This window comes from Rattus norvegicus, chromosome Y (assembly GCF_036323735.1).
Source record: "Rattus norvegicus strain BN/NHsdMcwi chromosome Y, GRCr8, whole genome shotgun sequence".
Classification (NCBI taxonomy): Eukaryota; Metazoa; Chordata; class Mammalia; order Rodentia; family Muridae; genus Rattus; species Rattus norvegicus.
In genome coordinates, this window is record NC_086040.1 from 58,439,718 (window position 1) to 58,454,640 (window position 14,923).

At 41.6% G+C, this 14,923-nt stretch overlaps 1 long non-coding RNA gene across 1 annotated transcript; it reads left to right on the forward strand.

Annotated features, from left to right (window-relative positions):
- Positions 1 to 622: 622 nt before the first annotated feature.
- On the forward strand, positions 623 to 12,498 carry LOC134484245 (uncharacterized). The gene is made up of 4 exons (XR_010061661.1): positions 623 to 875; positions 10,895 to 10,991; positions 12,072 to 12,224; positions 12,328 to 12,498. It is a non-coding gene; the product is annotated as an uncharacterized LOC134484245 (long non-coding RNA).
- Positions 12,499 to 14,923: the final 2,425 nt, after the last annotated feature.

A 14,923-nucleotide genomic window follows, 5' to 3' on the forward strand; every position in this document is an offset into this window, starting at 1 on the left:
TGAAAGAGGTACACAATATATGCACTGTTATATTCACTCTGTAGCTGGGCCCCGTTTGTAGCCATATTCATTGCAAAAAATGGAATTGGAAAAATGAAATTTTTTAGTACGCATGCAGGAACATATAAAATGGCCCCCTGTGAATGAATGTACAATCCGAAAATGTAGCACAATATTCACTCAATTAAAGGTTTGTAGGGAAAATACTGGCACCTGGGAAAATGAGAACACTAGGGAATTGAACTTTATGTCATAGGACTGGACTTGGGAATACCATGAATCTTCAGAAGAATCTCCTTCTCTCCATGTTCCTAGATCTTTTCGACCCATTCCAAGCCCCTGACTAACTTTCTCCATTCAGAGCATGTAACCACTAATGAAGCAGATAGAAGTCTCTAGCTTAAGAGAGATGTAGTACATAAAGGTTTCCACTGTGTGACAGGAGACATCCTGGAAAGGGAACCCTTGAATCTGTTCAATGTAAGGAAATCTGTTCAGCAGATAGGCCATGGTGGTTCTCAGTGACATCATCATTAGGCCCTCCCTGAAAAGTCTCTTGTATCCTGGAGAGCCCTAGCTTCTTCTGTGATGTCACAAGTGTTGTTTGACAGCAACTCCCTCTCAGATATTCCTTCCGTATAACTATGGTTTACTAATTGGCCTCTAATTCAGAGTAAAGAGCCATTTGGGAGGGAGAACAAATAGGATGAAGAGATCAGAGATGGGGAGAAGGAAGCTGGACATCTTCTTGGCATAAAAGAAAAGAAGAAACAATGTGGTTCTTGGGAAACACCCTGGGGAGATGGCTTTAGTTCTTTTGTTCTCTAGGTTCACCGAGCTCTTGGAGAAGTTGCTGAACATCCTAAAGACCTTTGGTAAACAGTAAAGTTTCTAGATACCTGTTTTTAGATTTCAAATGCCCTGTGTTTCCCAGGAAGAGTGCTAGAGCCATATTGATTATTAGATGCTTTAGAAGACATGGAATTTTTCTGATATACTTTAGCTAATGGCACAATGTCTACATGATTTTTTTTTTTCGATGTGGACTATCCCTCAGACCTTTGGAAATATAAAAAAAGGTTTTGTATTTTTGAAGTCTAATTTTCACAATGACAAATCACTTTGAGCATGGAGAACACTTTCTAGAGCCCTAGAGAGGGGTGAAGAAATTGCCTGAAACCCTAGGGCAGATGGTGAACATGCCTTTTTGGTTGAAGGAGGAGTTACTTGAGCATCTTGGGACAATATGGAATGTCCAGCATGCCCTTGTAAAGATTGGCAACTTTCCACAATTCCTTAGTTTTTTTTGGAAAAATCCACTTCCCTTTGGACAGATGGAGAAGCTCTGGGACTCATCTGAGGAGTAGTTGTAGCTTTTGGTGTCTTTTTGGCAGCATAAGATGGCACAAGATACCTTTTAGCAGAAGGGGGAAGGTTGAAAATGTCTTCCTAAGAGGAGAAATTTCTCAAGACTCCATCAGAAGGATCAAATCTTAACCCTGTGTTTCTAGAAACTGGATGCCTGTGGTCCACTTTGGTAGAGGGAGAATGTCGACTATTTCTCTCCAGAGTGGACATGTGAAATAAGTCTACTTGCGTAGATGGGGATAGTTGTAAAGCATGCTGTTCAGATGGAGTAGATCCTAAGACATCCTTCTCAGATGAGAAAGGTCTTAATGTACCGTGTATATGTGTAGAAATCCTGACTGTGATGTCAGAAACAGAAGTAGGTATTACAGTTACCTCTGAAGACGTGACCTCTCCTAGAGCGTCATGGACTTATGTGAAAGGTATGGGAGCCTCATGAGCAGATAACGATGTTTCTAGACATCGTTGTGTAATTGTGGAAGTTCCAAGAAAAATTTCTTCTGCTGGAGAAGTGGAAACAGACTTTTGTATAGAAGGGTCAGATTCCCTAGCCTGTTTGATAGGCAAAACGGCTTCCAAGGCTCCTTCAGGAGATAAGGTAAAATCCAGAGCCTGTGAGGTATTTGGCAGATGTTCTGAGTCTGTTTGTGGGTATAAAGAAGGACTGGAAACCCTTTGTGCATATTTGGAAGGGTGTGTAGCATCTTCTGTAGTTGGGGAAGATGGCTGACCTTGAGGAGATAAGGAAGTTCCTATAGCCTCCTGTGAAGTTTCCGGAGGTCATATGCATTCTTTTGCACAAATGGAATCCATGGAATCCCTTTCTTCAGATGTCGAGGCTGCTACAGACACTTGTATTTGCATATCATGTTCTACCACTCCTTTTTCAAATATGGACCCATAATTTTCTCTACAGATGGGATATGTCCAAGAATATCTTTTGTATATGTGTAACATCCCAAGCTGTTTCTAAAGATGTGGCTGTTGGTAGAACGTCTTTAGTAGATGTTTCTCATCCCTCAGTCTCCTTATGAGATAGAGTACTACTCAGGGAATCCTGCTTAGTTTTGGAAATTCTAGCATCTCTGATGTACATGTGGAAAATTTTGTAGCCTCTCTTTTTGGACAGAATGACCTAGAGTTCCCAGGGTAGGTAGGGAATGTTTTACCTTCTCTGCACATTGTACATATATGGAGTTTGCATGGCTCATTGACTGTGTGTTGTCATAAACTTGGCTCTTTTGGGCCCGAGGACAAGTCAGGAGGGTCCTTTTCAGTGGTAGATGATATTTGAATAATTCTCTGTTGTATAGGGACATTGGAAGCACTGGGGGAGATGGTGAGGGTAGTAGATCACATTTTTTTGTCCAGAAGGCACAAGAGTCCCTTGGGTGGACTCAGAAATTTCTACCACATCTTGCATGGGTGGGGAACTCTCAGGAACCCCTTCTGAAGCTGGCAATGGTCCTTGATCTAATGGTGTACATGCAGAAAGTTTTGTCTCTGTTTGGGCTGTTTCGTGTGTTATGAGGTTCACTTGAGGATTGGTGACTGTATGTTGTCCCCATTGGACCATAGGAGATGATTTAAGCCCATTTTTTAATAGTGGAGGACGTTTAAGGTCCCCTTGGTTTAAAGGGTAGTTCTGAAATCCCCTTTGTCAGCAGAATCAGGTTTCAAATTCACTTTACCCGAAGCAGATTGCATAAGGCACTTTGGTGGAGATGGAGGACATCTTTGACTGTCTTTATGAGTGGACATAACTCTCTGGCCTGCTTTGGCAGCTGGCGAAGGTATTAAAGACTCATGTGGACAGGAGTCAGGACTTAATCCATTTGTGGAATATGAGAAATCACTGAGATTACCTTTAAGAGAATAAGTTTTGCAGCCCTATTTGTTTGATGGGGCCTGTTGTACCTCCCATTGACCTGAGGGGTCTTGTCCAACACACTTTGGAGGAGAATTGGAAAGACTGGAGACCTGTAGGATAGGGAATGAACATTTGAAACTCCTTTGGAAACTCTATGGGACAGAGAGCTTATCACCCAGAAGAGTGTGCAGTACTGAGACCTCAGGGAAGGAGAGACTGCCAATTCTGCTCACCTGTGCACACAACCCTAGCCCAAGAGGAAACTGCAGAGTGCCTCTGGACACATGGATATAGGAGCAGTCAAGCTGCAGGAGCCCTGCAGTCCAAAGTGCACCTGGATGTGCACAGGTCCAAAAAGCATCCTACACCCAAATCTCGTGTGGGGTGGGGAAGAATTAGACCATCAGAGTGGAAGAAACCCCTAAGAACTCTGCTCAAATTCCTGACTCAAGGAAAAAAGAACACCTAGCTCCATCTGGGCCTCCTGTGCATAGAGACGTAGAAGCAGGAGGGGCAGGATATTTCTGATTGCTACTCTCATGGAGAGCTGAAAGTCAGCCTGAGGAGTGACTTCAGGCCTGAGACCATAGGTGAATCCAACTTTTCTGTTGTACATGACCTGACTGGTGGACTCAGGACACGCAAAGGCAGAACTCCTCTGGGACCAGTCACTTCCAGTTTCTAGCTAGCTCCTGAACCTCACTGACCCCAGCCCTGAGCTCTCTGCTCCTAGATGCTGTAGGAGAGTGGGCAATACTGAGGCTAAAAGGCACAGAGACTGCCACTTCTGCACACCATTACCCATATCTCTGGCCCAAGACAAAACTGCATAGTTCCTCTGGATCCAGGAATATAGGAGGATTAAAACTGCAGGAGCACCATGTTCCAAACTGTGCCTGGATCTGAACAGAACTGGTCAAATAGCTCCCTGCACAAAAATCCTGAGGGTGGGGAAACTAGTCCTTCAGAGGAGCAGACACTCCTGGGAAACCAGAGGAGACTACTCTCTACCCAGATTCCTGACACAGGAGGAAAACACCTTGTACCTTCTGTGCATCCTCCGCCCAAAGAAGGACCTAGGAGAAGTATGGGAATTTCCTCCTGGTTCCCGCCCACAGGGACAGCTGAAAGACAGGGGACAGGAAAAACTGCATGCATGACAGCAGAATACTCGGTTCCCACAACTGGGTAAAAAAAAAAGAAAAAAAAAAACCAGGAAAACAGGTCTACAGAAGTCCTGACACATGAGCCTACAGGATGGTCAAGCAACTGTCAGAAAGAGCAAGACAAGCTAACTTCAGAGACAACCTGATGGCCAGAGGCAATCACAGGAACATGAACAGAAATCTAGACAACTTGGGCTCATCAGAGCCCAAATGTACCACCAAGGCAAAAACTGGATATCCAAACACACAAAAAAAGCAAGATCTAGATTTAAGTTCAGATTTTATCATGATGATGGAGGATGTTAAGAAGGTCATAAATAAGTCTCTGGAGAAAATACAGGACAACAGAAAATACAGAAGCAAACAAGTAGAATCCCAGAAAGAGGGAACAAAAAACTACCTTAAAGAACTACTGGAAAAACCACAAAACAGGAGAAGGAAATGAACAAAACCATCCAGGAGTTAAAATGGAAATAGAAACAATAAAGAAAGCACAAAGGAAGTCAACCCGAGAGATGGAAAAACTAGGAAAAAGACCTGGAGTCATAGATGTGAGAATAAACGACAGGATAAAGAGATAGAAGACTTAATCTAATGAGCAGAGGATTCCATAGAAAACATTGACACAACTGTCAAAGATAATGTAAAACGGAAAAGCACATAGCCCAAAATATACAGGAAATCCAGGACACATCGAGAAGATCAAACCTAAGGATTACAGGTATAGAAGAGAGTAAAGACTGACAACATCAAGGGACAGTAATAATTTAAACAAAATTATAGATTAAAAGTTCCCTAGTCTAAAGATGTCCATAAACATACACTAAGCCTACACAACTCCAAATAAATTGGACCAGAAAAGGATATCCTCCCATCTCATAAAAGTCAAAACACCAAATGCACAAAACAAATAAAAATATTAAAAGCAGTAAGGGAAAAGGTTACATAACATATAAAGGCAAACCTATCAGAATTACACCAGAATTCTCACTAGAGACTATGAAAGTCAGAAGATCCTGGACAGATGTCATACAGACACTAAGAGAACACAAATGCCAGCCCAGGTTACGGTATCCAGCAAAACTCTCAATTAACGTAGATGGAGAAACCAAGATATTCCATGACAAAACCAAATTTACACAATATCTTTCTACATATCCAGTCCTACAAAGGACACTAACTGGCAAACCCCAACACAAGAGGCAAGAAAAATCATAGACAAAGGAAGAAATTAATCTTTTCACAACAAAACAAAGAGAAGCACACAAACATAAACTAACCTCTAATTATGAAAATAAGAGAAAGTGACCATCACTATTCCTTAATATCTCTCAACTTCAATGGACCCAATTCCCCACTAAAAAGACCCAGACTAACAAATTGGATATGTAATGAGGACCCAGCATTTTGCACTACAGGAAACACACTTCAGAGACAAAGACAGACACTACCTCAGAGTAAAAGGATGGAAAAATACTTTCCAAGCAAATTTTCTGAAGAAGCAAGCTGGAGTAGCCATGCTAATATCATATAAATTGACTTTCAACAAAAAGTCATCAAAAAGCATAAGGGAGGACACTTCATATTAATCAAAGGAAAAAATCCACAAGGATGAACTCAAAAACATAAATATCTATGTGCCAAATACAAGGGCACCTACATACATAAAAGAAACCTTACTAAAGCTCAAAGAACATATGGCACCGCAAATAATAATAGCAGGGAATTTCAACTCCCTACTCTCATCACTAGACAGATCATGGAAACAGAAATTAAACAGAGACATAGACAGACTAACAGAAGTTATAAACCAAATGGACTTAACAGATATTTATAGAACATTCTATCCTAAAACAAAAGGATATAACTTCTTCTCACCACTTCATGGCACTTTCTCCAAATTTTATCATATAATCAGTCAAAAAGCAGGCCTCAAAGGATACACAAAGATAGAAATAATCCAACGCATCCTATCAGACCACCATGGGCTAAGGCTTTTCTTCAATAACAATTAGGAAAGAACGCCCACATATGCATGGAAGTTGAACAATGCTCTTCTCAATGATAACTTGGTCAAGGAAGAAATGAAGAAAGAAATTAAAGACTTCTTTGAATTTAATGAAAATGAAGGTACAATATAACCAAACTTTTGGGACACAATGAAAGCTGTGCTAGAAGGAAAACTCACAGCTCTGAATGCCTGCATAAAGAAACAGGAGAGATCAGACATCAGCAGCCTGACAGCACACCTAAAAGCTCTAGACCAAAAGAAGCAGATATGCGCTGGAGTAGTAGAAGGCAGGAAATAATCAAACTCAGAGCTGAAATCAACCAAGTAGAAGAAAGGGGACCATACAAAGAATGAACAGAACCACAAGCTGGTTCCTTGAGAAAATCAACAGGATACATTAACCCATAGCCAGACTAACCAGAGGGCACACAGAGTGTGTCCAAATTAACAAAATGAGAAATTAAAAGGGAGACATAACAGCCGAATTAGGACAAATTAAAAAAGTCATCAGATCATCCTAAAAAAAGCCTATATTAACAAAACTTGAAAATTTGGAGAAAAAGGACAATTTTCTAAATGAATGCCAGGTTCCAAAGCTAAATCAGGAACAGAAAAACCGTTTAAACAACCAATAACTGCTAAAGAAATAAAGCAATCATTAAAAGCCTCCCAAACAAAAAGAGTCCAGGATCAGATGGGATTAGGGCAGAAATCTATCCAAAATTCATAGAAAATTTCATGCCAATACTGTCCAAAGTATTCGAAAAAATTTAAACAGATGGATCACTACCGAATACCTTTTATGAAGCCACAATTACTCTTATACCTAAACTACACAAAGACCCAACAAAAAAAAAAAAGAAACTTCAGACCAATTTCCCTTATGAATGTCGATGCCAAAATACTTGATAAAAGCCTTGAAAACCGAGTCCAAGGACAGATCAAAACAATCATCCACCTTGATCAAGTAGGTTTTATCCCAGGCATGCAGGGATGGTTTTGTATACGGAAACCATCAACGGAATCCATTATATAATCACACTCAAAGATAAAAATCCCATGATCCTTTCATTAGATGCTGAGAAAGCATTTGACAAAATTCAACACACCTTCATGATAAAAGTCCTGGAAAGTACAGGAATTTAAGGATCATTCCTAAACATACAGCAAACCAGTAGCTAACATTAAACTAAATGGAGAGAAACTTAAACCAATCACACTAAAATCAGGGACATGACAAGGCTTTCCACTCTCTCACAATGTATTCAATATAGTTCTAGACGTCTTAGCCAGAGGATGCAGACAACAAAAGGAGGTCAAAGGGATATAGATTGGAAAGGAGAAGTCAAAATAGCACTGTTTGTGGTTGATATAATAGTATAATTAGTGACCTGAAAAGTACCAGCAGAGAATTACTAAGCTTAATAAACAATTTCAGCAAAGTGGCTGGGTATAAAAATAATTCTGCACAAAAGTTAAACAAGCAGAGAAAGAAACTAGGGATATGACAATCTTCACAATATCCCCAAATATTATAAAATATCTCAGGGTGACTTTATCCATGCAAGTAAAATATCTGTATGAGAAGAACCTAAAATATCTGAAAAACTGAGGGAGATTTCAGAAGATGGAAAGACCTCCCATGCTCATGGATTGGCAGGATTAATATAGTAAAAATGTCCATTATACCAAAAGCCATCTACAGATTCATTCCAATCCCCATCAAAACTCCAATCCAATTCTACATAGAGTTAGACAGAAAAATTCATAAATTCATCTGGAATAACAAAAAACACAGAATAGATAAAACTATCATCAACAATAAAAGGATATCCTTGGGAATCACTATCCCTGAACTCAAGCAGTATTACAGAGAAACAGTGATGAAAACTAAATGGCATTGAGAGAGAGGCAGGCAAAGAAACCTGTGGAATAGAATTGAAGACCCAGAAATGAACCCACACACCTATGGTCACTTGATTTTTGAGAAGGGAGCCAAAATCATTCAACGGAAAAAAAAAGATAGCATTTTCAGCAAATGGTACTGGTTCAACTGAAGGTCAGCATATAGCAGAAGGCAAATTGATCCATTCTTACTGCTCTGTAGAAACCTTTAGTCCAAATGGATCAAGGACATTCAACATCAAACCAGATAAACTCAAATTAATAGAAAAAAATTGGGGAAGCGTCTGGAACACATGGGCACTGGAAAAAATTTTCTTAACAAACCACCAATGGCTCATGCTCTAAGATCAAGAATCGACAAATGTGATCTCATAAAACTGCAAAGCTTCTGTAAGTCAAAGGACACTGTGGTTAGGACAAAACAGCAACCAACAGATTGGAAAAAGATCTTTACCAATCCTACAACAGATAGTGGGTTAATATCCAAAATATACAAAGAAACCATGAAGTTAGACTACAGGGAGACAAATAACGCTATGGAAAAATGGGGTTCAGAGCAAAATAGAGAATTCACAGCTGAGGGATATCGAATGGCTGAGAAACACCCAAAGAAATGTTCAACATCTTTAATCAAAAGGGAAATGCAAATCAAAACAACCCTGAGATTTCACCTCACACCTGTTAGAATGGCTAAGATCAAAAAATCAGGTGACAGCAAATGCTGGTGAGGATGTGGAGAAAGAGGAACACTCCTCCATTGTTGGTGAGATTGCAGACTGGTACAACCATTCTGGAAATCAGTCTGGAGGTGCCTCAGAAAATTAGACATTGAACTGCCTGAGGATCCAGCTATCCCTCTCTTGGGCATATACCCAAAAGATGCCCCAACGTATAACAAAGACACGTGCTCCACTATGTTCATAACAGCTTTATTTATAATAGCCAGAAACTGGAAAGAACCCAGATGCCCTTCAACAGAGGAATGGATACAGAAAATATGGTACAGCTACACAATGGAATATTACTCAGCTATCAAAAACAACGAGTTTATGAAAATCATAGGCAAATGAATGTAACTAGAAAATATCATCTGAGTGACATAACCCAATCACATAAAAACACACATGGTATCCACTCATTGGTAAGTGGCTATTAGCCCAAATGCTCGAATTACCCTAGAAGCACAGAACACATGAATCTCAAGAAGGATGACCAAAATGTGAATGCTTCACTCCTTCTTTAAAAGGGGAACAAGTATATCCTTGTCAGGGAATAGGGAGGCAAATATTAAAACAGACACAGAAGGAACGCCCATTCAGAGCCTGCCCCATATATGGCCCATACATACAGCCACCCAATTAGACAAGATGGATGAAGCAAAGAAGTGCAGTCCGACAGGAACCGGGTGTAGATCTCGCCTGAGAGACACAGCCGGAATACAGCAAATACAGACACGAATGCCAGCACCAAACCACTGAACTGAGAATAGGACCCCTGTTGAAGGAATCAGAGAAAGAACTAGAAGAGCTGAATAGGCTCGAGACCCCATATGAACAACAATGCCAAGCAACCAGAGCTTTCAGGGACTAAGCCACTACCTAAAGACTATACATGGACTGACCCTGGACTCTGACCTCATAGGTAGCAATGAATATCCTAGTAAGATCACCAGTGGAAGGGAAATCTTTGGTCCTGCCAAGACTGAACCCCCAGTGAATGGGATTGTTGGGAGAAGGACAGTAAAGTGGGGGTGGATCGGGAGAGGAAAACCCCTATAGAAGGGGAGCGGGAGGGGCTAGGAAAATGTTAAAGTGGAAATCTGGAAAGGGAATAACATTTGAAATGTCAATAAGAAATTAGCAAGTTAATAAAGATTGAAGAAAACAAACACTTCTTCTGGCAGAGGAGAATGTATGATTTCTTTTCAGGATCTGTGGGAAGACTTTGGACACCTGGGCAAATATGGAATGACCTATAGATCCTTGGAAACATTTGGATAGTTCCAGAAACTCCTGGAAAAGTGGAAGATCCAAGATCTCTATGGCAAGCGAGGAAGGATGCTGGGAATCTGGAATGTGTGGGGGACATTACCTGTCCAAGTTTGTCAGTAGAAGAGTCAGCAGAAGGAGGCCCAGGCACAGTGTGATTTTCTTTGAATCTTTCACTGTTTTCTCCAGTACTGTGTTTTGTGGATGTTGCAGGCTCTCTGGATTCCAACTCGACAAAGTCCACATGTTCTTCAAAACCTGTAGACATAACCCGCTTTTTTTTTTTTCACCTTCCCAAGAATGGGCACTAAAGATGAGGCCACTCTTTTCTGGTAGCAGGATGTAAGCAGATGTTCTGGTATCCCTGGTCAGTGGGTTACTCAGTGATCTGCTATCCTTGGTCAGTGGATTACTCATGCCCTCAGGAACCCTCAGAGGAAGTGGAACTGTCCGTTTCTTCTTCTCTGTCAGTTCATTTCAGGGGTCTAGGGCCCTCTTACTGACTGAAGCCTTTATATGATCTTTGAGTTTCTGTAGCATTTCTGTAACACGAGCATCAGGTTTTTTGAATCTCTTGTCTTCATAGGGTTTTGAGCATCTGAACTTGTGCCGAGTCCGTCTAAGTAGTCCCGGAGGTGGAAAGTCGCTCGTGTCTCTGCTGTTCAAGTGCTTACCCCGTTGGGGTAAGATGCTATAATCCGGTTGGGGGACACTGTAGGCGGTCTCAGGTGGCGGAGGCTGGGAACCCTTCAAGTGCTTCCCCCATTTGAGTCCAGTGTTATAATCTGCTTGGGGGACACTGAATGGGCTTCCAGGCGGTGGCGGCTGGGAATCATTCCACTGATTTCCACTGTTGTACTCCGGGGTTATAATCATCTCGGGGGAGTCTGAAGGGGATCCCAGGCTATGGAGGCTGGGAAATCGCTGGTGCGTTGTCAGAGGGTAAAGTCCGGGATGAGGCTCTCTGTCCTCTCTAAACACTACCACGTGAAGGGGCAATGAAAGTACTCGGCAGTTGTGAGTCCTGGTGAGCATCAGTCGAGCTGTATCCTTTGAGTATGTCTCTCTCTCCCGAGAACTGTGCACAAGTCCAGAAGGCAAAGCAGGTAAATCTCGAGTGACCATTGATCTCAGGAAACATCCAAAGCTCGAGAGAGGCTGTCCTCGAGTTTGCAAGAGGCAGTAGCGAGGTCTGCACGGGGCAGTCGCCAGGTCTGCACGGGGCAGTCGCCAGGTCTGCACGGGGCAGTCGCCAGGTCTGCGCGGGGCAGTCGCCAGGTCTGCACTGCCCAGCCAGGAGATGCCTCACTTGTCAGTTCTGCTTATAGCAGCGGGGCGATCATCCAAGCTTTATGAATGAAGAGGAACCATGTCGACTCTCTTCCTTTGAGTCCGGAGTGCTACCTGTTTTGTGCACACTGTCAGGGGTCGTAACAAGTGACTCCTGAAGGAGCAACATGAATGGAAAGGGCAAAGGGTGCTTCGGGGACTGTGCTGTCAAGCGCCTCTTACACAAGCTTTGGTGCAGGGATGTGTCTTGGAACCTCATAACCGAATGGGAAAGGCTGATCCAGACCCTTGCTCCTCAGAGACTGCAGGGACTAGAAAATCACTGGTGGACTGTGTTAGGGAATGAACATGTGATAGGATTTGAATAGAGCATAGAATGCATGGGGTTGATATTAGAATTCCATGTGAGTTCCAGGTGTTACTGTGACGCTTCTGCCTTGATGTCTCACTCACTATTTTTTCTTGTCCTAAAGCTCTTAATATTCTTGCCGTGATGATATTTTTGAAATATCGAGTATGCTACACAATGGAAAGTATTTGCTCTAGTCACATATATTGAAATTCTCAGTGTCTCTTGACATCGTATGCAATTGCCTGGCCACAAATCCTGGGATGCTTTCAATAGTGTAAGTTGATTGAACACAACTGTTTGCGTTACAAGCTTTGCTCGTAAATAATTCTTATGGTGACCCCCAATTTGATTGTACAAATGCCTCCTTCCGTTTACAGACATATCTACAATCACCCTTGCTTGGAGACAGGAGTTAACTGTTATGCCTTCTTTGAAAGAAGAGGAAGATCTAAGGCTACACTCCTCAGAGAAAGAAGAAATAATGAACTCTAGGAAGAAATACACATCTAGGCAACAATAAATGTTCCAATCTAACCTGTGCAGTAAAATAATGTATGGAAAATACCACTCCTTTATTATTAGTATCATTAATCATTGTATTTGTTTTCATTGGAAATATTAACCCTTTTCCAGTCCCCGTTAATAAACCCCACCAACGCATACTCCTCCTCTTTGTCTCTAAGAGGGTGACTCCCCAACTATCCCACTCCTTCTTTCCTCACCTCTCTAGAATCAATTTTCTCTGGGACATCAAGCATCCAAAGAACCAGATGCTTCCCCTTCCACTGATGTGAGATGAGGCCGTCCTCTGCTACATATGTAGGGTACCAGACCATGTATATTCTATGGTTGGTGGTTAGGGCCATGGGAGCTCTGAGGGGTCTGGTTAATTGATATCGTTGTTCCACCTCTAATTACAATCCAATTCAGCTCCCTCAGCCCTTAACCTACATCTTCCATTGGGATCTCTAGGCCCATTTCAATGGTTGGCTGTGAATATCTGCATCTGTGTCAGTCAGGTGCTGGCAGAGCCTCTCAGAGGACAGCCATACCAGACTCCTGTTTGCAAGCAAATCTCAGCATCAGCAACAGTGTCCGGTTTGGTGTCTGCAGATGTCTGGATGGCCTTTCCTTCAGCCTCTGTTCCATATTTATCCCTGCATTTCAATAGACACGGATAACTCTGATTTAATAAGAGATGGGTGAGTGGTCCCATCCTTACACTGTGGTCATGTCTATCTACTGCAGGTGGTGTCTTCAGGTTCAATTTCACTGTTGTTGTGTATGTTGGCCAATGTCATCACTGTAGGGTCCAGGGAACCTGTCGCATCCCTAGTATCTGGGACCTTCTAGAGGTTACCCCCATCCTCCAATGTTCCTTCTTTCTATAATCATTCTTCTGGTCCTCTGTGCTTCTCTCCTGTCTCTTCCCACATCTTATCCTGCTCTCCTTTTTTCCATTTCACTCCCCTCTCCCACACAGGGTCCTTCCTCCATCTGCATCCCATGATACTTTTCTTCCCCCTTCTCATTGGGATTGAAGCCGTCCCTCTTTGTCCTTTCTTTTTAAGCTGCAGAGTGTATATGAGTTTATTGTGGATATTCTGAGATCTTGGGCTAATTTCCACTTACCAGTGAGTGCATGCAATGTATGTGCGTATATTGTGTTTGTGTTATTTCACTCAGGATGATATTTTCTAGTTTCATCCATTTGCCCATGAATTTCATGGAGTCATTCTATTTAGTAGCTGAGTACCACACCATTGTGTTAATGGACCACATTATATGAATCTGTGTCTCTTTTGAGGGACATCTGGGTTCTTTCCAGCTTCTGTCTTTTATAAGTAAGGCTGCTATGAACAGAGTGGAGCACGTGTCTTTGTTGCAGGTTGGAGCAAGTTTTGGGTATATGCAATCGAATGGTAAAGCTGGGTCCCCAGGTAGTAAGTACTATGTTCAATTCTCTGAGGATCCTCCAGCCTGGTTTCCAGAGTGGTTTTAAGAGCTTGCAATTTCAACAGTGACAGGGTGTTCCTTTCTCTCCACACCCTTGGCAGAGTCTGTTGTCACCTGACTTTTTATCTTAGCCATTCTGACTGGTATGAGGTAGGATCTCAGAATTGTTTTGATTGGCTTTTCCCCAACGACTAAGGATGTTGAACATTTCTTTAGGTGCTTCTCACCCATTCAATATTCATCAGTTGAGAATTTTTTGTTTAGAACTGTAGCCCGCTATTAAATAGTGTTATTTGATTCTCTGGAGGATAGCTTATGGAGTTTTTTGTATATATTGGATATTAGCGCTTCATCGGATATAGGATTGGTAAAGATCTTTTCCCAATCTCTTAGTTGCTGTATGGAAGGAATGACAGTGTCCTTTGCCTTACAGAAACTTTGAAAATTTATGAAGTTCCATTTGTCGATTCTTGATCTTAGAGCAAAAGCCATTGGTGTTCTATTCAGGAAATTTTCCCGAGTACCAATGTGTTCGAGGCTTTTCCCTGTTTTTTCATCAGTTAGTTTCAGTTTATCTGGTTTTATGTGGAGGTCTTTAATCCACTTTTACTTGAGACTTGTACAAGGAGATAAGATTGGACTGATTTGCATTCTTCTACATTCTGCCCTTCACTTGAAACAGCACAGTTTTTAAAAAATGCTATCCTTTTTTCCACTGGATGGTTTTAGATCTTTGTCAATTTTCAAGTGGCCATAGCTGTGTGAGTTCATTTCTGCGTCTTCAATTCTATTCCATTGATCTACCTGCTAGTCTCAATACCAATACAATACAGTTTTTCATCACCACTGCCCTGTAATACCACCTGAGCTCAGGGAAGGTGATTTATCCAAAATGCTTTTATTTTTCAGAATAGTTTTCTCTATCCTGGGATTTTTTTTATTCCATATAAATTTGCAAACTGACATTTCTATGACTGTGAAGAATTGAGTCAGAATATTGATGGGGATTGCATTGAA